Genomic DNA, 25,895 nt, shown 5'->3' on the forward strand with positions numbered 1-25,895 from the left:
TTTATTTACAATCACTTTCAGAAATGTAAAACGTTTCACCCGCGTATCTTTACCAAAATCACAATATTTATTGATCGAGTTTTATATAGCGCGAAGCTGACCCCAAGGCATCAGAGCGCTTCACAATAGCAAATTTCATGAGGCTGCTATAAACATTGCGAAGCAGAGGAAAACAATGGTATTGAAAAAGTCAATACACTTGGGCATTTCTTATAAATATAACACATTGCTGCCGGGTTTATTGTAAAATAAAGTCCTGCCCCTTCAGGAATTAAACGGGAGAATACCGTTTGCATACCTTTACATCCAAGTTTCCGAACGGAGACCTTAAACATCACAGTGCCAATGCTTCGCTTCCGGGTCAAATGCAATTGAGTAAACGAGAGGTAAACAAACCTCTAATTTGACATCGATTGGCAGACTGACGGTAAGAAATGGGAGGGGATCTTCAATATACTTCCAGTTAATCATGCAATTGGTTATGAAAACATACTCATACACATAAAGACGTCTTACCCTCCTCAAAGAAATCGCCCCAGCTGTTTGACCAAAGAAGACCTCCTCTCGGCCCCGGAAGATATCTGACCAGCCGTACGTGAGCCGGTTTTCCGCTAGCGAATGCTCCTCCACTCGTGCGCATGCGCACACATACCAAGGGGTGGTGTAACTATATACGCAGAAGGAAGCGCATTGCAATCCTATCGCTTTCTGCTCTGAAAGCATCAAGGGCGAAGCGATCATCAGCATTGACGAGGTCTGCTGGAAGTGGAGATGGTAGAATAGAGGTGGGCTAGCCAATGGAGGAGGTGACACTCTTTCTAGCTCAGTGTACTCTTGCAAGAAAGAGGCGAGCCTTTCTGCTTCTTCTCCCGCTACTTACTTGATTCATTTATTATGTGTCCTTGTGTAATGCAACTGGTGCTCATGTAATAAAACTGTATAAAACAGCAAAAAAAAAAAAAAAAAAAGTGAAATGTGTATATACTTAAATTGAGGGTGCTTGCTTACAGGGCTTTAAGTAAGATAAAAACGGGAGGGGGTGCAGGTTCTTCTCTGAAATGTATGTAATTACTCTCATGGCTTAAAACGTAAACTAAACGTCTGTCATTTTCACAGTGTACAAAACGACCAGCATTTTGGTGTTTCGCTGAGCTTTCTGTTATTGCATCCAGATATATAACACAACTGACCTACGCCTAAAATCAGGGAGGACTAATGGTTTTGCCAATGATTGTGTGTGTGCTCTACAGAGAAGCCAAGGATTGGATTACCATGCATTATGAACGTCTTTTTGACCCACTGATACTGAGAAACCCACAATGCCTTCAACTTACTCTCCCAACACTTTCAGTCATAATAATCCACATTTGTAAAGCGCGAACAATCTCCCGTAAGGGTCTCTAGGCGCTGGGGGCCGTCGGGAAGATTAAGCAAGCTATTGCCCAGAGTCACATGGTGCTGGGCTAATCTGCCGCAGGCACCGGAGATCGAGCCGTGATCCCCATATTCCGGAGTCAGTCGCCCTGGCCGCGGCGCCACACCTCTTCATGGCTTTTATAAACACCTTGAGGCACCTCAATTCAAAGTGTGCACTATACAAGAGTAACCGGCCACACAAAAAAGTAGAACAGGACAAAAAACTAGAAATAATGATCACTTATAGGGAATACAAACTGCAACTAAATTACTGACATGGACTACCTTAATGTTCTTTATATTAATTGTTGAAAAATCCTTTGTGTTTTCACCAGTAAAGTTAAGGAATCCTGCAAATGTTTTAATATACTTTAATACAGCTTCTTCTATATCAACACCTGGGCCAACTATAGGATGCTGATGATAGCAGCACTCACCTCTTAGTTGATGCAGTGAGGAGGAAATATGAATGTTTCTAAACTCACGTTTAGAAACTGTCATTTCTACAAACAAGCATTTGCAAAGCCAAAAGTTCTCACCTACGAGAGAGCTTTTGGCTTTGTCAGTGTCTTTTACCCATGTTGTACATTAGAGCTGCTACTGTGCAGCTTGCTGAGAGAAAGAAAAAAATCTTTGATAATCTCATAAAATAAAGTGTCTTCATAGCATCAGTGGCAGTGTTATCCTCAAGAATAGATGGCATAATGTGCCTACAGATGAGTCTAGACAGCAAAATCAAGTAACATATACCACACCAATGAATTCCAATAGAGGGGTACTGTAGCTGTATCTTGGTGCTTTCCGGTTTCTAATTTACATCAATGGATTGGAAACCCACTCAATACACAAAGGGAAGGGTATGCCATAGGTTGGCTTTTGTCCTGTTCCATGTCTCCTATATGCAGACAATGCTATCCTGATGGCTAGAACAGCTAAAGGGCTACAATTACATTTGGAGTCATTTACTTGCTTTATGCATAACATGGAGCTAAGAGTAAACTTTTCTAAATCGTATGTAATGGTTATTAGCCCCAAAAATAAGAAAAATAAGTGCCATTCGAATTGAGGTGTCAAAGTGGATAAAGTTCCTGTTTTTTAATTATTTGGGGATATTCTTCCACACTGGCTTGACTGGGGCCATTTACTTTAAATTAGATCATAACAACTTCTGAGAGCCATAGACGCAGTTTTTAGTTTTTTGTCCAGGCTGGGTCCCCCTTCATAAAAGTTTTTTGTTGTTGCAGTTTTATATAGTGTGCACTCGACCCAAAGGTATTGGAGCGCTTTACATGAGCACCAATTACATTACACAAGGACACATAATGAATCAAGTTGAAACAAAAAGGTAAGTAGCAGGGGCAGAGGAAACAGAAAGGCTTGGCTCTTTGTTGCAGAGCACATTGAGGTAGCAAGAGTGTGACACCTCCTCCATTGGCTATTCCATCTCTATTCCACCGTTTCCACTTCCAGCAGACCTAGTTTCTTATGGATTCCGACTTCGGTACCTTCTTTCATTGGGCATGCAGTTAAGTCTGAGCTATCTAGATGTTGCGGTTCGTATTGCCCCTTTAATATTTTGGCTAAAAATCTTTTGTGCGCCCGAAGCAGGTTTCTACAGGTTAGTATTGAATGATTGTTTTAGCGCTGGCGAAAATGGGTGAAATTCCCTGTTTAAACTAATTAAGTGGACATTCAGACAGATTACCATCATGAAACTTTTCACTCATTCTGCATTCATTACTGCTACGTTCAAAGAACAGGTGAAAACCTTGTTTTTCGAGCACTGCTCGAGTGTTCGAGCAATGAAGGCACAAACTTTGCAATCAGGTGTTAATCATTCCAAATTGATTACTACTTTGGGGTTGAAGCCTTCCCTTACACTAATACACAACCTGCAACACAGATTATATCTCACAAGACTGTGACTGAGCACTTGTACTTTTTGCTAGCATTCCTTGTACAGGGCTCCTGGTTTAGGTTCCTCCCCAGATGTCCTTGTAACACCTCTTCTAAGCAACGCACAGTTCATTTCATGCCATTTTGCACTTTCTACAAATCTTTGCGTCTTGATTTCTGCTTCCGATTTTATGGACTACGAATGTTAGAAATTATTTGTTTGCCTAGGTGTACTTAAAACAACTTGGTTCACCCAAATTATGTTATGAAGTATTGAGCTGCATTACGTGTGCTTTTGTAGTAAGGGGAAATTATGAAATTTTATGGCAAGACCGGAGGCTCGTATTTTGCTTTCTTATCTTGCCTTTATTCAAACAGCAGCTAAGATAAGTACTAAAACTACAGTTCCCAAGGGCCAAGCAAACAACTGGCCAATCGGAACACACTAAATCAGAACATCATAATCAATCAGGCAGTAGAAGCAGGTATTACGTTATAACTGACTGCGAACAGTCCTCTTTTCTTGCTGCTCGCAGTCAGATAAGTGCCTTCTCTTCGTTGCTCCGTCCATACATGCTTTAATATAATCATTGTTTAAATGTGGCTTTTGCTATGCATTGTATGGTGTTATTATTAATGTTGTGACCGCGCTTACCAAATTGTGCAAGTTTATCGCTTTCTCAGCTGTTTCCCCGCTCGCACGCATTGACTGTTGTGTCTAACATGTCGCGCGGCAGCTTCTTTCAGCGAGCGGCGCCTGTTGAGCCGTTTGTTTCCCTCACAGCGCACGTCTGTTTTTCAGCGGCGCTTCTGACTTCTGGTGCCTCAGGGAGCCGTGTTCTTCGCTCCCTTTCATCGCCGCTTCTGGGGGAGTGTCTCCCTTTTGGTTTCCGCCCTGTTTCAACGCACTGCATCGGAACAAGAACAAAACCTCTCCCAAGTATTCAATCAATAATTCTGTAATATGTCTTTCATTAGATCTTATATTAACATTGTCCCAGACCAAACAAATTATGAAAACATATTCTCTTTCTTATTATTATTCAAGTTTTCTGACATGAGGAACATAACAAAATAACCTTATCGTCATACATTTTCTGTATATACAGTCTTTACAAAGTATGTCATCGTACTATATACAGTAGCCCCCCCAAAAAAAAAATATCAACAAAATTATTCATACATCTCATCACACCAAGCAACCAGACATTCATATAAAACTCCCAAATACAGCTAAATTACAATAAAACAATAAGGACAAAACCTAACAATAAATAATCACATGAAATGTACAAAAAACAACAGCACAACACAAGTAAAGGCCTGACGTGTGTTTCGGAAAAGGATTGATGTCCTCAATTCCTTCGTCAGGGCGCAGTGGATCAAATTCTTGTAGGCATAAATTGTCCTTTTAATATTAATCAAATACTTCAAATCCAAAATCAATAATAACTTAGGGCGGTGGTTCCCAAACTGTGCGCTGCAGCACCCCGGTGCGCCGTAATGAGGAGCCAGGGGCGCCGCGACCACAGTGGGGAAAAGTGTGGGGAAAAGTGAAGCAGCCTCCCAGGGCGCTGGATGGCGCATTACCCAAGACTTAGGTAATGCGCCATCCAGCGCCCTGGGAGGAAATGCCTGCTCTGGTTGGTGCAAAATGCGAGGGGCATAAAACTTCTCTTCACCCCCACCCCAAAACAAAAACGAACCCAGGGAGAAGTGGTCTGTTCCCGCAAGCTGCTGGCATGCGAGATTGCTCAGAACTTGCATGAATGTTTTTGCTAAATCATGTGAGTCATACCCAATGCCTCAGCATATCAATCCATCGACAAAGAAAGAGGCCTGCAATGCACATCCCCTCGCAGATAGGCGGTCATCTTTGAGCGGGATGCTCTCCTTTTGTTTAGTCCAATGTTTGACTTTTGACAAGTGCAGTTTTGTAGAAGACGTTTCACTTTAGGAATCAATAATGATAAAATGGTCACCATGCAACAACATCATGCGAGGTGCCCGTGCATATTACAATAAGTGGGCGCCGTGATTATGCGAGGCACCCGTGCACATTGTAAAAAATAATTATAAAATGGGTGCCGTGCAACAACATTATGTGCGGCGGCCGTGCATTTTAAATTAAGAAGGCACCTTGATCATGCGCGGTGCCCATGCAAATATTAAACAAGTAATAGGCTGCTTGTAAAGTGCAAGCATGCATCACGCTGAATGTTGCAGGAAAGTCTGTCGTGCCTGTAGTAGTAAAAAAATAATTAAAGAAAGTAGTGCTTACATACTTAAAAGACTACCGTGTAACAACCGAAGAAAGGGGCCAGTAGCTATGGGATGTTACAAATCAAGACAAGGCTGTACTAAAGAGGGACTAACAAGCGAATTACTGAATCAGAAGCCAGCATTTACGAAGGACAAAGACATAAGCCCGTGGTTCCCAAACTGTGCGCCGCGGCACCCCGGTGCGCCGTAATGAGGAGCCAGGGGAGCCGCGACTACAGTGGGGAAAATTGTGGGAAAAAGTGAAGCAGCCTCCACCAAAATACGTCCCACCTGCAAAAACCGGGGACATGGTTTGTCCCAAGGACACACTGCCGCCATTGCCGCCATACGTGCATACGTATATGTGTCATACGTGCGTTTTACAGGTAGCCTCAATTACTGGCATACGATTGCCATGCTGTTGGAGGGGTAGTTACTTGTGCCGTCTTCTGCCGCCCGCCGTCTTCTGTGCCCGCCGTGTTCTGCAGCTTGCAGTCTTCTGCAGCTTGCAGTCTTCTGCAGCTTGCAGTCTTCTGCCGTAGGACCCTCTTCCCACGTAAGGTAAGTTAAAAGGGCAGTCGGTGCTGATTTGTAACGTGCTCCATTTTTTCAACAGGCGATCTCTAAACCTCAGCACTTCCTACAGTGGAAATACCTGGCAGTGTTTTCCTACAGTGCAGCCATATGAAGGACAATGCATAGCACTGTGGTAATTCATGTAGACCTGACCTCAATGGATATAGTTCCGGAGCTGTGACAATATCCCCAGACGTGGTACTTACGTCCGATTTATAGAGCTGACATCTCTGATGTCTCCGATATTGTGTGTGGACAGACATCATCTTTCTTAAGGTGCAGCCTTCAGCAGATCGGGGCCAAGCAAAAGGATGTGAGCATGTTTTCAGACATGTAACTGCATACTAATGGGAGCAGTATGCAGGCGAGTGCATTTGAGATTTTGTCCTGATAGAGCGTGGAACAATGCCCAATATGAAGCCCATCCGGCATATGTATGTAGCTACAGACACAGAAGATAGTTGGAGGGTTTGGTGGGAGCTAAATCGTATGACTTTGATCAACCGCGACTGGGCCTTCTAAGCTTGTCTGCATTGAGAGCAACCTCTGTGGAGCCAACCCAAATAAATTTGTCCCGAACGTGCAGAGAAAACTCATCCAAGGGTTGCAAATTCAGAGAGGAAACTAAAGTTCTACATCACGGGCACAACATTGCATAAAATTCGGATAAATAACATTTATTTTCACTAGATTGCACTGCAACAGTGATTGCATGCAGGGACCCTAATGCCTCCTAGTGCACCCTTGATTTTTTTTTTGTATTTGGGATTTGTTCATTTCTCAGAGTTGCCTCTAGCTAAAATACATCAAACTCCAGGGCAAGGCTGACTGAAATGGGACGAATGATACTCCTCTCTGCTTATCACTAGTCAGACAGTCAAATGGCTGGCATAAAGGGAGAGTGCTTAAGTCCAGGTTAGAAAGGAGAGGATTAAAGCGGGCCCAGGTATTATGACCTAGATCAGCATCACTTGGGCCTTCCAACCTAGATTGCCATTTGTGGAAAACTGGCCCCTAAACTATTGCATGCAAGTAAGAAGTGACACCAAAAACCATGGGGTACTCATCTGTGATATTACTTACACTGACAATTTGACATAGCAATCAAGCTTTTGTTAGTCACTAGTCTGGCCTACGTGCTAATTATCTTATATTATCTGATACCTCCGGGTCTAGCCAGAGCTATATAAAACTTTTCAAATAAATAAATAAAATAAATCAAAGTTGGAAAAACAAGCGCATCCATCTCACTAGCATTTTTAAGGTAAATTTCGGACTCTGTTGTTTTACCTGTTCATTGAAAAGATTTTATTATACAGAAATGTTTGAACTGTTGTGTGGTTGAAAAAAGTTGCATGGAAACATATATGCGTATTAATCTTGTATCGTTTCACACTTATCTTATTTTGTTACAAATATGATTATTATACCTTCATTGCATCCCAATTAATTTAAGGAAGACAACCGGAAGTACTCCCGAGGTCGGGCTTACATTCTCCCCCACCCGCAAAAAAATGGTGGGGAGCCACGGCCAACTGCCAATTAGGTCAAGGGAGCCACGGGTCAAAAAAGTTTGGGAACCACTGACTTAGGGGCTTAATCTTGAGTTGTAACAGGGCTGACAATATCATCCAGCATTAGAGTCCCATCCAGAGGAATACAAGGGCGGAGGGTTACTACCTCCCAGACCACTTACGGCGGGGTACCGTAATTCAAGGAATTAAATCTTGGTGAGTGTGAGGCCGGAATCTATCAGGCTCAATTTCACAACGCAGTATGAAGGACGGATGAATGCCCCACAAATCGTGGGGAGGCCAAATTCGCTCTAGATGAAACAGTAGATATAGCTGTGACCATTCGGGCATAAAATATGCAGGCAAATTAGACGCGGCACATTTAATTTGAGTCCTCCCGCAAGTCTATGGGGGCACTGAATTCGTAATCCAGCTCGTCGTCTCTGTCGGCATCCAAAGTAGCTGCACAAATGTAATGCACTGCATCTCCCGGTCCTCTAAATTAACCCTTTTCTCTCCGTATGGAGCAATAATTTTCTCACAATGGAACTTGATAGCTCCCCTGCTTCAGACCTGCATAATGAATAAAGGCGAAGCCTTCAAAAGTGATTTGAATGCTTTTATCAACATTTCTGTGGAGAATGCTGTGGAAGCATCTATGAAACGTTTTTCTAAGGGCATGGAAAAGTAAATGCTCAGTCTGTTGTTCAAAGCCTTGGCCCATTCTGCGGGGGATAGCAGAAAAAGAAAGTTGGTACCCTCTGTGTCTTCTAATGTCCCCAAAAATGCGTCACACTTGATTGGCGAAGCCCCTTCGCACCAGACTGAGGACCCCGTTCCTCCCAGGCCTCCTTCTAAGAAGGGGTTGTCATCTTCTGACGGTAAAAGAATATCAAAATCCAAACACATTGAGGTACCTAAAAAGTTGGTGATATCCACCATTATGGACACAGACGATGATATGGGTGACGCAGACAATGATTTGTTTGATGTCTTTGATGTTTGGAATCCTTCTTCTCCCTCTCAAAGAAATTCAAACCTGACTTGCTTTTACTCCAGTGTTAGACTCTGAAGGTGGCCCCATGTTCGATCCTTCCACTATCCGTCACCCTAACTCCACGGAGTGGTTCCCGGCTTCGCATGTTGGCGATTGTATTTCAGCCAGACTTCAGTTTCCCCTTGACAAGTCAGCCCTATCTAACTTAAAATCTGAATGTCCTAAACCTTCTTTAACTTCCAACATTACTGTTGCTCCTTCCATTGACCAACCTCATCTTACATTTTTCTAAAAATTTGGCAAAGACCCCCGCAAAATGGTGGATAAAGCTTGGTCCACCAGCCAGGACAAGCTTTTGGATATCGTGGGCCCGTTGGCACGCATTTATGACTTGGCAGAAGCTGCTCGCTTAGAAGGACATGATTTGAATGCAGAAGATATTTCTTTGTGGGTCCAACAAGCCTTCTGTCTTTTAGGCAATGGCAACGCAGCTATCATTCATGAACGCCGTCAAGGGCTTCTTATCAAGCTTGATCCGAAGCTGGCTAATCTGGCTCCTCTAGATCCTGGCATCTAGGCACATGGACTTTTGTTTGGAGATTCCCTGTTTAAGGAACTCAGTTAATTCGTCACTACCTTCGCCTCTTTGGATAAGGCTCAACAAACTATTAAAAAAATCTTTTCCCATGGGGTTTTTGGGCGGGCCGGCAGAGGCAGGAGTAGCTCTTCCTGCCGCTCCTATCCAAATCAAGGCTCCTTCAACACAGGCTATCAGGAGTACAAACCTCAGTTCTACCCACAATGAGGTCGTGGCTACAGAGGTGGTGGACAGAAAAATTTCCAACACAACCACAGCAACCAACAATATAGGACTTTCCCCAGTGGGGGATCGTTTGAAACTCTTCATCCAAAAATGGGGAGCTCTTACCGCAGATCCCTGGGTTCTAAACTCCGTCCAAGGTTATCTTATAGAGTTCTACGCGCCATCTTCCCAAACTGTTTTTCCTCCTCCTCTAGTCTTTTCGTCAGACATGTCTCATCATTTCCGTGGAGATTCAAAACCTTCTCCAAAAACAGGCCATTCTAATTGCCCCTATAGATCCGTCGGCGTTTCTCAGTTCCATTTTCCTTGTCCAAAAGAAAAACAAGAAAATGCGCCCTGTTATAAATCTAAAATGGTTCAATCAATTCGTGGTGTATCGCCACTTCAAAATGGAAACTATCATTCATTTGTGAGATACTCTTCGCCCAAACGACTGAATGGTCAGGTTAGATTTGCAAGATGCTTATCTTACCATTCCTATTCACGCTTCTCACACCAAATTCCTTCAATTCCAATGGTTAGGCATCACCTACTGTTTTTGCTCCCTTTCGTTCGGCCTTTCGTCAGCACCATAGTGCTTTACAAAAATCATGAAACCAGTGGTGTCTTACCTACAATCCCTCAGGATCAGGATGATCATTTACCTAGATGACATTCTGCTCAAGAACACCGACAAGCAGAATCTCTTGTCAGACTTGAACACCACTTGATCTCTTCTGGATCTGGGTTTCCTTCTCAATATCGAATAGTCTATGTTCATTCCTTCCCAGACCATCGAATTTCTGGGCTTTCTCGAGGACTCTTCCACGGCGTATCTTCCGCAGTCAAAGGTTTCGTCCATAAAGTCAGAAATTTCTCACGTCCTTCAAACCTCTCTGATCTCCCTCCGATCGCTTGCTCGGATCGTCGGCCTTCTCTCTGCTTCCATCCAGGCTATCTTTCCAGGGCCTCTTCATTATCGCGCCCTTCAACGTCTAAAGATTCAGCACCTCCGCCAAGGTCTGGTTTATTCCGACCTCATCGCTTTGGATCAAGAGTCTCGCTTCGAGCTCAAATGGTGGATCGACCATTTAAATGCTTGGAACGGGCAGACTATCTTCGCTTCGGCCCCAGATCTTGTATTAGAATCTGATGCAATCCTATCGGGTTGGGGCGCCCATTGTGTTCCAATATTGACTGGCGGTACATGGTCTCGCGAGGAGTAAAAATTGCACATCAATTGTTTAGAGATGCTGGCAGGCTCCTTTGCAATCCAAAGCCTCACAAAAAACAGAGTATGCTGCTCCATTCTCCTTCGCATGGACAATATTTCTGCTCTCCGCTACATAAACCATTGTGGTGGCACCAAGTCCAAACCTCTAGCAGAGCTAGCAAAGAGTCTTTGGGAGTATTGCCTGTCAAACAAACTGTCACTCAAAGCTTCCTGGAGATCTCAACTCCATAGCAGATTGGCATTCTCGCTACCTTCGAAACTCCAGCGGTTGGAAGCTACTTCCATCCGTTTTCCGATCTCTTTCTCAAAAATGGGGCCCTTTTCATGTCGATCTTTTTGCTTCTCGCCTCAACGGCCAATTGCCGACGGATGCATTTCTCCAGGACTGGTCCCTTCATCTCAATTACGCTTTCCCTCCTTTCTTCATGATCAACAGAGTACTTTCTCAGGTTCGCCGCTAATCAACCTCTCTGGTCATAGTAGTTCCATTTTGGCAATCACAGATTTGGTTCCCGTCTCTTCTGGAGATGACGATGGACTTTCTGGTTCTACTCCTTGTCTGCAACGATCTGCTTCTGAATCCCTTGGGTCTTCCTCATAGTCTCGTCCTGGACAACTCCTTGATTCTGTCCACTTGGAAGGTATTCAGTCTGTCCCTCCAGACCTCATTTTGCAAGATGCTTCTCTCTCTATCAGTAAAGCCTGGGCCCCATATACCTCCAAAGCCTACAAGTCTGCTTGGTCTTTATGGTCAAGCTGGTGTCTGGAAAGACCTATCGATCCCTCTTCAGCCCCTCTAAACTTTGTGGTCAATTTCTTGGCTTCCGAAGCCAGTGCAGGTAAGTCCTATAGAACGGTCAATTTGTATAGATCAGCCATTTTCCTTAATCACTGTCCTATCGATGGCAAGCCTGTTGGAGTTCATCCTCTCATTTGCCGCCTTCTACGAGGAGTACGATTTTCCAAACCTCCATTGGCTTAGTATTCTAATTTATGGGATGAGAATTTGGTCTTCAAGTTATTTTCTGATTGTCCAGACAACTCCGCTTTTTCTCTGAGAATGCTCTCTGCTAAGCTTACCATGTTACTTTGTCTAGTTTCAATTAAACGTGTTTCAGATGTTAAGGCACTGGATGTTTCCTCTCGCCAGTTCTCTCCTACTGGAGTGTTGTTTCAAGATAATAAACGTACTAAGACAAATTTAACTTCCTTTTTTTATCCTTATTTCCCTTCCCATCATAAGCTATGTGTAGGTCAATGCCTCAAAGTTTACGAACAAAGAACCGTCGATCTCAGAACGTCCTCTCACTCTAAACTTCTCATTTCTTTTCGCAAGCCCCATCTTCCTGTTTCGTCTGCTACTTTGGCCCGTTGGGTTTGTTGGGTCATGTCCCTCACGGGCATTGATGTCTCGGTTTTTGGGGCCCATTCCACCCGGTAGCCATGGCCTGGAAAGCTTTTTGGGCAGGCTCTCGTTTGGAGGACATTCTGAGATCCGCGGATTGGTCTAATGACAATGCATTCCATATGGTTTATTGCAAACCAGTTGTCTCTGCTGTTTCTTTGGTTATTGATATGTTTTGAACAAGCATAATAGGAGCCTCCGGTCTTGCCATAAAATGTATATTTTCCTAATAGATTATATCGGAAAGTCTTAATTTTCATTAAAGACACGGAGGCGAGTATTATCCCATCTCAACACTTCTAATTTGTGTTTTTTCTCCCTCCCTATAGCGACTCCAGCGTTGCCTCCTGCATCTTCGAGATGGAATTAATAATCTACAAGAGTGTTCTGCACCTCTTCATGACTTCTCCTCTTCCTGTTTGGCTTCCTCCACTGTGATTCCTGCTGTTCTTCCATCCTGGTAGGATGTTGGTCAAGAGTTTTGTTCCTGGACTTTGGCCTTTTGCATTGTGTTATCTATTGTTCCACTATTTGTTGACTCTATCTGACCTGCTCGCCAGCGAAAAGAGTATTGTTCGCAGTCAGTTATGACGTTTTACCTGCTTTTACTGCCTGGTTATGATGTTCTGATTTAGTGTGTTCCCATTGGCCAGTTGTTTGCTTGGCCCTTTGGGAACTGTAGTTTCAGTACTTATCTTGGCTGCTATTTGAATACAGGCAAGATAAGAAAGCATAATACTCGCCTCCGTGTCTTTAATAAAATTAAGACTTTCCGACATAATCTATTAGGAAAATCTACATTGCAATTGTGACCTAATAATGATATGTATTCTATGATGTTTTAATGTTTCCTTTTATTTACATTTTTATGGTTGCATTGACTGCAAACTCTTCAAGTGTTTTTAATTGTATTTAGTATTATGTAAATTATTTACTGTGGTACATGCTTTTATGGCTATTTTTAGACGAGCACATTTATTTACCTACCCATTAATCTGTGTATTCCTAACTTAATTTCACTAGTTGTAACATTACAAATCTAGTTGCACAAAACAAAAACTGCCTCATAATAAGAATAGGACATGAAAAGTTACATTGTTAGACAGCTTGTTCCAAAGTTCACCAAAAGCATTAGTGCACATTTGGTAGCATGCAGTGAGAAATTAAAACATGGCCATGTTTGAAATTCAAAATAGAGTCTGGGCCTAATGTAGAACAACATACTTCTGTAAAGTAGTGTTGTTGTTTTTAATGCAAAATATTAATAATACTAAGCAAACATTATTCGTTAATCAAGATATCTCTCACAAGCGATATGATGCAGCCAGAGAGTGAGAGGAGAAGAAGAAGGAAAAAGAAAGAGCTGGAAAGGTAAAAGATAGCCCTTGAAAAAGAGAAACTTAGGAAGGCAGCAATGATAACTCAATCTGGGTATAAGTGACTCTACTTCCAGTTCAGGCCAGGTGTTTGCCAAGTTTCCAAACGATCTTGTGCATGTGTATGTGGAAGGTGAGGACATTTTGGAATGATTTGTGGGCTATGAAGTTGCTTGTAAGGCCTTTAATGATGTGTCTAAGGTAGCTGCCTTAATGAGGTGCATGCCATTGGAAGCAACAGCAATCATTGGCCTGTGGCAGACCAGATGATCTATGGGCGAATGAAGGAAGCTCTCAGGTGGAGTGGGCTGAAGCCAGCTCCTTACCTCCAGAGGTTCCGTGTGTCATGGTCAGCCAAATGCGCCTACAGAACTACAAGTCCCACAATGCCTAGCGACTGGGAGGAGCTGGTAAAACTATATAGGTTGCTACAGTGCATTGTGGGTCATACGTGATTTGCTGCTCGAATCTGGACCCGAGTTTTTGGAACCTTTCGAACCCGATCCTGGCTGAGTTTGTTTGCTCAGCGGTTTTCTACTGCTTGTGGATTTATCGTGTTCGGCGGCTGCCGAACACAGTTGCTGGGAGTATCTCGCTACTGAAAGAGGAGGCGCCCGTTAAACAGAGTTTGCTAGTGTTACGGCTGATATGCTAGCGAGGCTGTTTTTCTCTCAGCTGTTTTTTTCTTCGTGCCCGGCGGCTGCCGAGCACCTTCCTAGGACCAGCTTCGTTGTCAGGCAGAAAAAGAGTCAGTGAGATTTATGGACATCGTGTTCTCGGCTGAGACACCAATTTCTGCACTTCAACATTGAACTTTGGCATTCTCGGATGGGAAGCTAAAGGTGCAGATCTATTCCGGAATCCTTTTACCTTTCCAAGGCTGCTGCCGGTTAGGAGTGTTCTGGATATAAGTGAGTACTCGCGTTCTCGGCTGAGACGCGTTTCGTTTCTTTTCCTCACCCTTGACTGGATATAAAGGATTTAGCATTTATTGCTCGTGGAACTAAAAGGTTTTGACTTTGTTTAGTCCTTGGATCATAGAGACTTGTCAATCCTCAGTTTTCTTGGATTTAGCTTGTGCAAGACTGGGTTGATCCTTTGAATCCCTCTACATCATTTTTTTGTTCATTTTTGTCTTAATTTTAGTGCCTTCGGAGAGGGGTTAATTTTTGTTTCCGATTGGGAAGGCTGGAAGGTATGCATGGAATATAGAGTGACCTGATTAATGGTGTTTGGTGTGCTGAACCGCTTGTATTATTGTTTACTCTGGTTTATGTATTGCAGAAGAACTGATAGGGTATAGAGGCAATTATCTGATACCTACCAAGAAGGGAGAAGAACAGCCTACAGCTAGTTGACTTGGTAGGTGGTGTTTTAGCGAGAAATTACTGAGAGTAGTTAGATATTTTATGTACTCATCCGTGTGTTTTCTTCTCGTTTCAGCCTCCCTTTCCTGTTCCAGTCCCTTCCTTACCTTTTCCTTCGCCTGATTTCCTTTATGCTCTGTGTTGTTATACAGTCAGAGTGTAGGGCAATCTGGTGGTGGACCCCTTTTAAGCATCATCCTGATCCTGAGGAAGCCTGGTTGTGACACTGTGACTACAAGAAAGCGGATGGTGTTCCATTTGAGACTTGGAAACATGGTGTGTTCGTAATTAGGACAAAAGGGTAAGAGAGATGGAGGCCAAGGATTTTAAGCCCCTTACTCAGTTGATGGTGACAGAGCGACTCAAGGAGGAATGCTGTACCACACTCGAGACTCGTGTTTGGCCTCAGCTAGGGGAGACTCACTTCCGCTTTCACGGAGCACCGGTTAGCGGTCTAGCGCTTCAGAAGGACACTATTTAGCACGCATGCTTCGCGTGGCGCTGTGCTGGTTTCCCTTGGCAAAGCTTTGTTCAACGCTCGCCAGGTGAGACAGAAGCACTCACAACCTGTAGAAATTTGGTGGCATTGTTTTTAAAGGGAATTTGGATGCTGGGGGCTTTACACTTATTTTAACTGCCGCATTGCTTTGAGACTCATGTTTGGCCTCAGCTAGGGGAGGCTAACTTCCGCTTTCACGGAGCACCGGTTAGCTTTCTAGTGCTTCAGAAGGACACTATTCAGCACGCACGCTTCGCGTGCGCGCTGTGTTGGTTTCCCTGGGTGAAGCTGCGTTCAACGCTCGCCAGGTGAGACAGAAGCACTCACAACCTGTAGAAATTTGGTCGCATTGTTTTTAAAGGGAATTTGGATGCTGGGAGGTTTACACTTATTTTAACTGCCACATTGCTTTGAGACTCGTGTTTGGCCTCAGCTAGGGGAGGCTCACTTCCGCTTTCACGGAGCACCGGTTAGCGGTTTAGTGTTTCAGAAGGACACTATTTAACACGTATTATACTGCGTACGCGCAGTGTACGTGCGCACCGGGCGCGCCAAAGGAAAGCCCGTCTGCACCCGTCCGCACTCTGGCCGGGGGTAGGGCCCGTCCCCCTGGATGTTCCATGGCAGGGGACATTCAGTATTCTAGTAGGGAGCTACATAAACTTAATCCTGGTGGCAGATTACAGCAGTGTCCCAGGCTGTCCCTAGATGACTACAGCGACAACATATTGGGCTCTCGGTGCATCTGTTGTCAGATGCCTTATTCAATCATTCTTAACCGGTCTATGAACAATCACATGACCCCCCGGGAAAAGTCAAACTCATCCGCAGTAGTACATGGTAATAGGGAGTAATTGAAATGTATTATGTTTAATGCTAGATCCTTAGTGAAGCATAGTTTGGAATGTGCGATCCTATTGGAGGATTGTAACATCAAACTGGCCTTTATCACCGAGATCTGGACTGACAGTAGCTCTGGCCCTGATCTGGTGAAAGCCACACCGCCGGGTTTTTATTGCCATACACTGGATCGGCCTAACAAGAAGGGTGGAGGGCTTGCTATTATATATCATGAATCACTCTCTCCCAAGTTTGCCCCAGCCTCCAATATGGCTTGTGAGGCCCTAGCATTTGATTTTTACTCTGGTTCTCACAGACCGTTTAAAGGGTTGCTCTCGTCCCCCGGGCTCTAGAGGTGGCTTTCTGGAGTCCCTGGATACCTTGTTGGATGAAGGACTGTGTTTTGAATCCTTCTCAGTGCTTAGGGATTTCAACTTCTAGCTCGAACACCCGAATGACGCTGACACTTCTAGGTTGAACCAAACCATTAGCGCTGGAGGCCTGGAACAAATGATAAGGATGCCGACAAATGAAAAAGGACATCTCTATAAAAGAAATCGACTCCCTCAAATATCATAATCTGGATTACCTGTCAGTCAACATCAAAATGTCGGACAACAAAAGACTTCACTGTCACCTCATCTATAGACCACCAGGAAACAATACTATTTTTGGTGAACAGCTGGCCGACCTGATCTCGCACTGCTCACTCTCAAATGAGAACAACCTGATACTAGGAGACCTAAACCTTCACTGGAATGAGACAAACAACCCTCTAATGCAAACCTTAAACGATCTCCTTCACAACAATAACTTGATTCAACACTGCACTGAACAAACCCACGACAAAGGCTCAATCCTAGATGCCATCATAGCCCAGGAGGATGCAATCACCATCATTCGCACCCTCCCAGTCGACTGGTCAGACCATCATCCCATCCTCTTCCACATCAATCAAAAAACGCATCAAATTCCTAACAGAAACGCTCACTTACACTGGACAAGAAACCTGAGACAGATCACCTTGGAAGAACTAGAAGAAAGTCTGAACTCACTCTTCCCCCCCCAATGAAGACGAAATGTCTACTATGGAACTTACCACCCAATATAACGAGGCCCTAACTGACATGTTGGACAAATTAGCACCCATGAAACAAAAGAAGAGCAAAACCCTCCCTTCGAGATCGTGGTTCAACTCTGAACTAAACGTGGAAAGAAGACAGCTAAGAGCAACTGAAAGACTCTGACACAATAACCCCTCGTCAACTCACCTCGAACTACTCAAAACAAAACGTAGGATGTACAACAAGCACATCACGCACGAAAAATCCTCCTTCTTTTGCGACACACTGAACAATGCAAAAAAACGCCCCAAAGAACTCTTCAACATTATCAGACAACAGACATCTAAACCAACTCCGGCTGCTATCCCGGCCTCTAAAGAGCTATGCAACAAATTTGCTAATTTCTTCAGCGATAAAATTCTAAAGATTGAGCTCTCACTGACGGCACATCCACCTCCATCAAAGACCGGCCCGATACTCAGTAAAGATGATGCAAACCCACCCAGCCAACCTACCTACAACTGGCTAACCTTCACTCCCACCACTGTAACTGAAATTATTGAACTATCCACCGGATCCAAACCCTCATCGCACCTTGAAGACCCCATCCCCGCACAACTGGCAAAACAACTCAAAAACTCCTTAGCCCCCACCTGGACTAGGATCATTAACAGCTCCCTGGAAACAGGAAGCATACCTGACTGCCTCAAAATAGGCCAGGTAACACCACTAATAAACAAGCATTTGCAATGCAATAGGTCTCGCATTTACGCAAGTTTGAGCTATTGACATTGCAAATAACATGCCTTTTTATTTTTGTTTTCGTTTTAAAAACATAAATAAAAAGCATTTTCATTTACAATGCCAATAGCTTAACCCCTTTGCCGCATGGCAAATTCCGCCGCGGTGCGAGGGGGGTGAGGCGTGGCGAGCCGTGGCATGGCGCGCGGGTACCCAGGATGGCTCCCTGCCGTCGTGAGTCACAGTAGGCGTGTGCTCATGACGGGCACGGGAGTGACTGACTTCGGTCACAGCTCTGCCCGCCTCTCAAAGAGACTGACCGACGGACCGTCTGAGAAATTTCCTGATTTGATATCGATATTTGCATCTGTGCCATTTTTCTTGGAGGAGAGGCCTATTTCGGCTTTGTACTGGTTTGTACCGATGTCATCATGTATGCAGTGTCTTGAGTCTACCATTTTAGCATCTGATACCGGGTCTGTGCTGATTTCTTGACCAGGCGGGCCCCACAGGCATGCTAGCCCCACCCTTCACATTGCCGCATATATTCTCCTCCCAGAGGAGGCCCCATATACAGTGCATGAATTAAATATTGATGTGATGTGCGACACTCTCCTGCAAAGGAATTATGCTCAAGTGTGTGTTGTTGTGCCACTGTGATTGTTGTGGAAGCTTAAAGATTGTGAAGTTACATCCCCTATTAATGCACAATCCTGTCTCGGGCAGGCACATTTCTCCAATTTAGTTTGTATGAGGGATACATAAAATTGTGTATGTTCAAAGGTAGCCTACAGTGGTTAGCGGTGGCCACTTAGAGGCGAGCACTTACTTCTGAGGACCAAGATTCTTTTTTTTTACCTCCCTTTGAAGGTGAACCAGAATATTACCTTTTCCTGTTCCTTCATGGGCTTGTGTCCTAGACTCAGCCCTTTAACAACCGCAGGCCTGCACACGGTTTACTGTGTCCACCAGATCTCTGGACTGCTCTCTTCCACCCTCGGCACAGTATCACAGCTTATTTGTACAGTGCGTGCCTCTAGTACTGCTAAAAATCCATCTGACGAGTGCACACAATTCAGGACACTCCTAGACCAGACTGATATCCTCAGCAGAATGGGCTGCACTCACACTCGTGCCAGCAACTAGAAAATTACTAGTTTGTTGTGAGGTGCATTCTGATTGGCTGAGCAGCCAGGGATCCGATCCCCAACTTACATGATGCTGGCGACAGTGATAGAATCTATCTCATGGCCCTTCTGAGCTGTGGAGTGTGGGGCGCTGTGGCGTGTGGGGCGCTGTGGCGTGTGGGGGCGCTGTGGAGTGTGGTGGCGCTGTAGAGTGTGGTGGCGCTGTAGAGTGTGGTGGCGCTGTAGAGTGCGGGGGGCGCTGTAGAGTGGGTAGAGTTTTGACAGGGCCGGGTCTACACTGTACCCTGCCACCTCACATCACTGCAGTCTGCACGTCATGTGTTAAAGTAAATTGAATATAATTACCGGATCACTGCAGTGTTGTTCACACTCCGTTACAGTCTCAGGCTCCAGCAGTAGTCCTTCGGTGAAGAAGAGTAGTGATGACGTGTGGTGCTGCTGCTGTGAGAGCGCAGCAAGCTCGATAAATATATGCAATCATGCAGGTTATTTCGCTTTCAGTTGCAGTGTTGCCGGTGGTTGGGCCACTAATTTGGCTGCATTTGGGTCCATGGGGCTACGTCTGGCAACATGTGACGTGCGTAAACTTTTTCTTTACACGGATGGTGGACCACGCCCCCCGCACGCACGCACTGCACTGGACCTGTAGCAGGCGATGGCGGGCACTTTTATGCAGAAGCCTGCAGGCCTCTTAATAAAGGCCAGTACTGACTAAGGCAGTGCCCCCAATCCAGCAGTAACTGACGACCATACGGACCGCAGTAAGTAATAAGGCCTCTTAATAAAGGCCAGTACTGACTAAGGCAGTGCCCCCAATCCAGCAGTAACTGACGACCATACGGACCGCAGTAAGTAATACAAAACTCAACGCTCACACTCTGCTCTTTGACACTGAACTGAACACTGCGTCAGAAGCCTGCCGAGCAATCATGCCGCCGACGCGGGCGAGGGAGGTGGCCGTACCGTGTGCAATGCTTATTTATTTATTTATAAAGTGGGCCCCCCGGACAGCCTGGCATTGAGTTCAGGCCTTTCATATATGTTTGACGAGCACAATAACCGTGTCAACGCCAGACATGAGAAGGCAGGCAGGGCCGGTGCTCCAAGGCTGCACTGAAAATCCTTTGGCCCGAGTACCAGTGCGCCAATCAGGATCACCGAGTAGGCAGACTAACAAATGTGAGTGACAATAAGAAACCGTAGAATAGGGTGGGCCTGTATAAGTATTTTACGTTGTTAAAAACAGATACATGAATAGACAGACGACACGAGGTCAAAGTTTACACAGGAGAGGCTAAGCTTTGCAAGCGAAGGAAGGGAGCACATTTTTACGGCTCCCCTTCCAGTGTAATTATTTAGGAAATGCATACGCCTTAAACGCCATCATGCAAGGGCTTGAGATGCCTGCCCTCATGAAAAGATGCAGTGAAACGATTACATTCTTTCCCTGCTCATTTTCACTTCCTAAAATTCGGGTACAAAAACGACTTTCAATGCCACTGTTTTCGTTTGGAATTCTAGAAAAGACAGGGTCAGCTGCATCACTTCCATTACCTCATGTGCAGCTAAAGCAGGCTGTGTGCCTCTGACCTTCGCGTGTTCATGGATCTTTATGGCAAAGTTTAGGATTTTAAACTGTTTTGCACACGTTAAATAAATGTGTTAACAGTATTTTGCAACTGTTTTTGATTTATACATGGACTACTTATAAAGCACATAAAATTTGACCCAGTGAAAAAGATATATGAATCAAATACACTAATTAAGTTTAAAAAATGGTTTTGTTAAGACGAAAATGTCATGTGCATGATGTATACCCGTGTGCCTTGCCAGCCCTGCATGCTCGAACTGCATTCCTGTGATCCTGGGTTTCTGATTTTTGACATGTCACACATGCTAATTCCATGTGTGTAAATTGCCTGAGGAACAATCTTTTGATAATAATAGGTTCTGGACCCGGTCCTGGACCAGGAGGAGTGCACCAAGCGTACTGTCCCTATCGTGGGTTTCATGCCTTGAGCATGGTGATTGCAAACACAACAATGATAGACAGAATGTGGATCAATGTCACACATTCACCCCAGTCCAAAGATCTGGGCCCAAATCCATCGTTTTTCCACTCCACACCACCCTGGGTTAGACAATGGCGATATGCAAATCAGCGCTGACCCTGTGCCCCATGGGAACAGTCCAGTCCGAACTACAAAAGCCATGTCCTTCCCAGAACGGAAACAAGCATCCGAGGACCGGCCCGGTTTCGAGGTAACACCTCTCTTCAGCCCGGCTAGCTTGATTCCAGTGGTGTGGAGTAACTGGGACTCACGTCTGAGCATCCCCAGTACACTTAGAGCGGTAACTGCAAACACAACAATGATGGACAGAATGTGGATCAATGTCACACATTCACCCCAGTCCAAAGATCTGGGCCCAAATCCATCGTTTTTCCACTCCACACCACCCTGGGTTAGACAATGGCGATATGCAAATCAGCGCTGACCCTGTGCCCCATGGGAACAGTCCAGTCCGAACTACAAAAGCCATGTCCTTCCCAGAACGGAAACAAGCATCCGAGGACCGGCCCGGTTTCGAGGTAACACCTCTCTTCAGCCCGGCTAGCTTGATTCCAGTGGTGTGGAGTAACTGGGACTCACGTCTGAGCATCCCCAGTACACTTAGAGCGGTAACTGCAAACACAACAATGATGGACAGAATGTGGATCAATGTCACACATTCACCCCAGTCCAAAGATCTGGGCCCAAATCCATCGTTTTTCCACTCCACACCACCCTGGGTTAGACAATGGCGATATGCAAATCAGCGCTGACCCTGTGCCCCATGGGAACAGTCCAGTCCAAACTACAAAAGCCATGTCCTTCCCAGAACGGAAACAAGCATCCGAGGACCGGCCCGGTTTCGAGGTAACGCCTCTCTTCAGCCCGGCTAGCTTGATTCCAGTGGTGTGGAGTAACTGGGACTCACGTCTGAGCATCCCCAGTACACTTAGAGCGGTAACTGCAAACACAACAATGATGGACAGAATGTGGATCAATGTCACACATTCACCCCAGTCCAAAGATCTGGGCCCAAATCCATCGTTTTTCCACTCCACACCACCCTGGGTTAGACAATGGCGATATGCAAATCAGCGCTGACCCTGTGCCCCATGGGAACAGTCCTGTCCGAACTACAAAAGCCATGTCCTTCCCAGAACGGAAACAAGCATCCGAGGACCGGCCCGGTTTCGAGGTAACACCTCTCTTCAGCCCGGCTAGCTTGATTCCAGTGGTGTGGAGTAACTGGGACTCACGTCTGAGCATCCCCAGTACACTTAGAGCGGTAACTGCAAACACAACAATGATGGACAGAATGTGGATCAATGTCACACATTCACCCCAGTCCAAAGATCTGGGCCCAAATCCATCGTTTTTCCACTCCACACCACCCTGGGTTAGACAATGGCGATATGCAAATCAGCGCTGACCCTGTGCCCCATGGGAACAGTCCAGTCCGAACTACAAAAGCCATGTCCTTCCCAGAACGGAAACAAGCATCCGAGGACCGGCCCGGTTTCGAGGTAACACCTCTCTTCAGCCCAGCTAGCTTGATTCCAGTGGTGTGGAGTAACTGGGACTCACGTCTGAGCATCCCCAGTACACTTAGAGCGGTAACTGCAAACACAACAATGATGGACAGAATGTGGATCAATGTCACACATTCACCCCAGTCCAAAGATCTGGGCCCAAATCCATCGTTTTTCCACTCCACACCACCCTGGGTTAGAAAATGGCAATATGCAAATCAGCGCTGACCCTGTGCCCCATGGGAACAGTCCAGTCCGAACTACAAAAGCCATGTCCTTCCCAGAACGGAAACAAGCATCCGAGGACCGGCTCGGTTTCGAGGTAACACCTCTCTTCAGCCCGGCTAGCTTGATTCCAGTGGTGTAGAGTAACTGGGACTCACGTCTGAGCATCCCCAGTACACTTAGAGCGGTAACTGCAAACACAACAATGATGGACAGAATGTGGATCAATGTCACACATTCACCCCAGTCCAAAGATCTGGGCCCAAATCCACCGTTTTTCCACTCCACACCACCCTGGGTTAGACAATGGCGATATGCAAATCAGCGCTGACCCTGTGCCCCATGGGAACAGTCCAGTCCGAACTACAAAAGCCATGTCCTTCCCAGAACGGAAACAAGCATCCGAGGACCGGCCCGGTTTCGAGGTAACACCTCTCTTCAGCCCGGCTAGCTTGATTCCAGTGGTGTGGAGTAACTGGGACTCACGTCTGAGCATCCCCAGTACACTTAGAGCGGTAACTGCAAACACAACAATGATGGACAGAATGTGGATCAATGTCACACATTCACCCCAGTCCAAAGATCTGGGCCCAAATCCATCGTTTTTCCACTCCACACCACCCTGGGTTAGACAATGGCGATATGCAAATCAGCGCTGACCCTGTGCCCCATGGGAACAGTCCAGTCCGAACTACAAAAGCCATGTCCTTCCCAGAACGGAAACAAGCATCCGAGGACCGGCCCGGTTTCGAGGTAACACCTCTCTTCAGCCCGGCTAGCTTGATTCCAGTGGTGTGGAGTAACTGGGACTCACGTCTGAGCATCCCCAGTACACTTAGAGCGGTAACTGCAAACACAACAATGATGGACAGAATGTGGATCAATGTCACACATTCACCCCAGTCCAAAGATCTGGGCCCAAATCCATCGTTTTTCCACTCCACACCACCCCGGGTTAGACAATGGCGATATGCAAATCAGCGCTGACCCTGTGCCCCATGGGAACAGTCCAGTTCGAACTACAAAAGCCATGTCCTTCCCAGAACGGAAACAAGCATCCGAGGACCGGCCCGGTTTCGAGGTAACACCTCTCTTCAGCCCGGCTAACTGGGGTGAATGTATGACATTGTTCTACATTCTGTCCATCAACTGTGTTTTTTGCAATTTTCACCCCGAGTGTGCTGGGGATGCTCAGACGTGAGTCCCAGGCTCTCCACACCACTGGAGTCAAGCTATCCAGGCTGATGAAGGCTGATAGCCAGAAACCGGTCCTTGGATGCTTGATTCCATGTCTGGGAAAGACATGGCTTGGTAGTTCGGACTGGACTGTTCCCATGAGGCACAGGGTCAGAGCTGATTTGCATATAGCCAGTGTCTAACCCAGGGTGGTGTGGAGTGCAAAAAAACGATGGATTTAGGCCCAGATCCTTGGACTGGGGTGAATGTATGACATTGTTCTACATTCTGTCCATCAACTGTGTTTTTTGCAATTTTGAGCGTGGTGATGGCAGCATACCATGATTGGTGAATTACAGAGGCAAGCTTGTACCTGTGAGGCGTGAATACACACTTAGAAGCTCAGTCATGTGACGTTCTGCTGCTGCTGATGAATCAGGAATCTGAACGCAACATTTGTTGTGCATGTTTGTATGTGTGTGTGTTATAGGATGCTATGCACAAGTGATATAGGCCCACAAGTTAGGATGCCTGGAGCAGCGATACGCGCTTCTTGCGCTCACAATGTTATTTATGGCCTGGAGCGCGCTTTAGTGGGCGTATGTCAATACCGCACTCCCGCTGTCCCAACGCCTTAAAAGTATACATCTCAGCTCGACTAGACCTGTGGAGTGCGTTCCCTAAGTGAAAATCCCCAAAACAGGCGAACCTGTAGGCACAACATTGACATAAAGCAATGACAGATGAATAAGCACAAATATGAAAAGTAGGTCTACAGGATAAGTTAACTAAGAGACTCATGTCTTATCTGTGCTCTGCTGGTGCAAGAAAGAGGAGCATAGATGAGACTAGAACTCTTATGGTACATTGTGTTCGGATTGGTTGAAGTTGTGTTCGACTCCAATTCCTGATGATTCATGGGATAGGTTTTTGTTAAATGTTGAACCATCTTTAGTCAAAATAAAGGGCGAAAGATGAGCATAATCCTCGCTGCAAGTCCTGACATAAGATTGGGTGGGTGTTGTTATATACTGGTTTACATACACAGACAGCAACATATATATATGATCTCAGCCTATGGCTAGTATTAGACGCTATTAAAAATGGCATGCCCAAGTATTTTCCTTTCCCCAAATTGGCACATAGAGTGCTGAAATGTTTCACATGTCCCTTTTCAATGCATTAGTCGTTTTAACTTATTTCTTCCAAAATTGTGCTTTAAATGCACTTTTGATTCAATCTTTTTTCAATTTTCATAGGACAGGAGAACCTCCTATCATATCCTTACTTGTGGGAAGGTTCCCTTGCTGAAATTCAGATTGGCTATTACATCTGACTTTCAGCAGTGCCAGTTGAGGATGTGGGCGGAGCCAATAGAGTAATTGGGCAAATGAAGTGGGTAGAGCCAGGGCGGAAGTGGGTGGAGCCTCTGAAAAATATTTGAGCACCTGGACTTCATATTTTACAAATTAAGCACTGGTCTCAGAGTATCGTGGCTAAAGCTTTGGCGGTGACTGTAGTTCTTTTATGTGAATGCACCTTAGTTGTCGATGCTTCAACATAATTTCAGAGTGTAGCATGTAGGCAGGGGTCAGGAGGGTAATTTGTAAAAGCTGGTGAATGGTTTTTGCTGAAACTTAAGGTCAATGGATGTTCCTGTTTGTTTATCCCCCCATGAGTCTAAACTATGTTTTCTAACTGCCTTGTGATGAAGACTAATTGACAGCATACTGTTGGGTTTATATTTTTACTTTTTTGGATAGTAAACATGTATTGC

The 25,895-nt window shown here is 45.3% G+C and overlaps 1 protein-coding gene across 3 annotated transcripts in view; it reads right to left on the reverse strand.

Moving 5' to 3' along the window:
- Positions 1–19,603, reverse strand: part of C9orf72 (C9orf72-SMCR8 complex subunit) — a 338,230-nt gene extending 318,627 nt beyond the window's left edge. Inside the window, exon 1 of one of the 3 annotated variants that reach the window (XM_078676720.1) lies at positions 19,483–19,603. The gene's annotated coding sequence lies outside the window, so the exon portion shown is untranslated. Of the gene's footprint in view, positions 1–298; positions 348–516; positions 645–19,482 lie in introns of those variants that run through there. The other 2 variants (XM_078676718.1, XM_078676719.1) reach the window with 2 other exon arrangements.
- Positions 19,604–25,895: the final 6,292 nt, after the last annotated feature.

This window comes from Lissotriton helveticus, chromosome 2_1 (assembly GCF_964261635.1).
Source record: "Lissotriton helveticus chromosome 2_1, aLisHel1.1, whole genome shotgun sequence".
Taxonomy (NCBI): domain Eukaryota; kingdom Metazoa; phylum Chordata; class Amphibia; order Caudata; family Salamandridae; genus Lissotriton; species Lissotriton helveticus.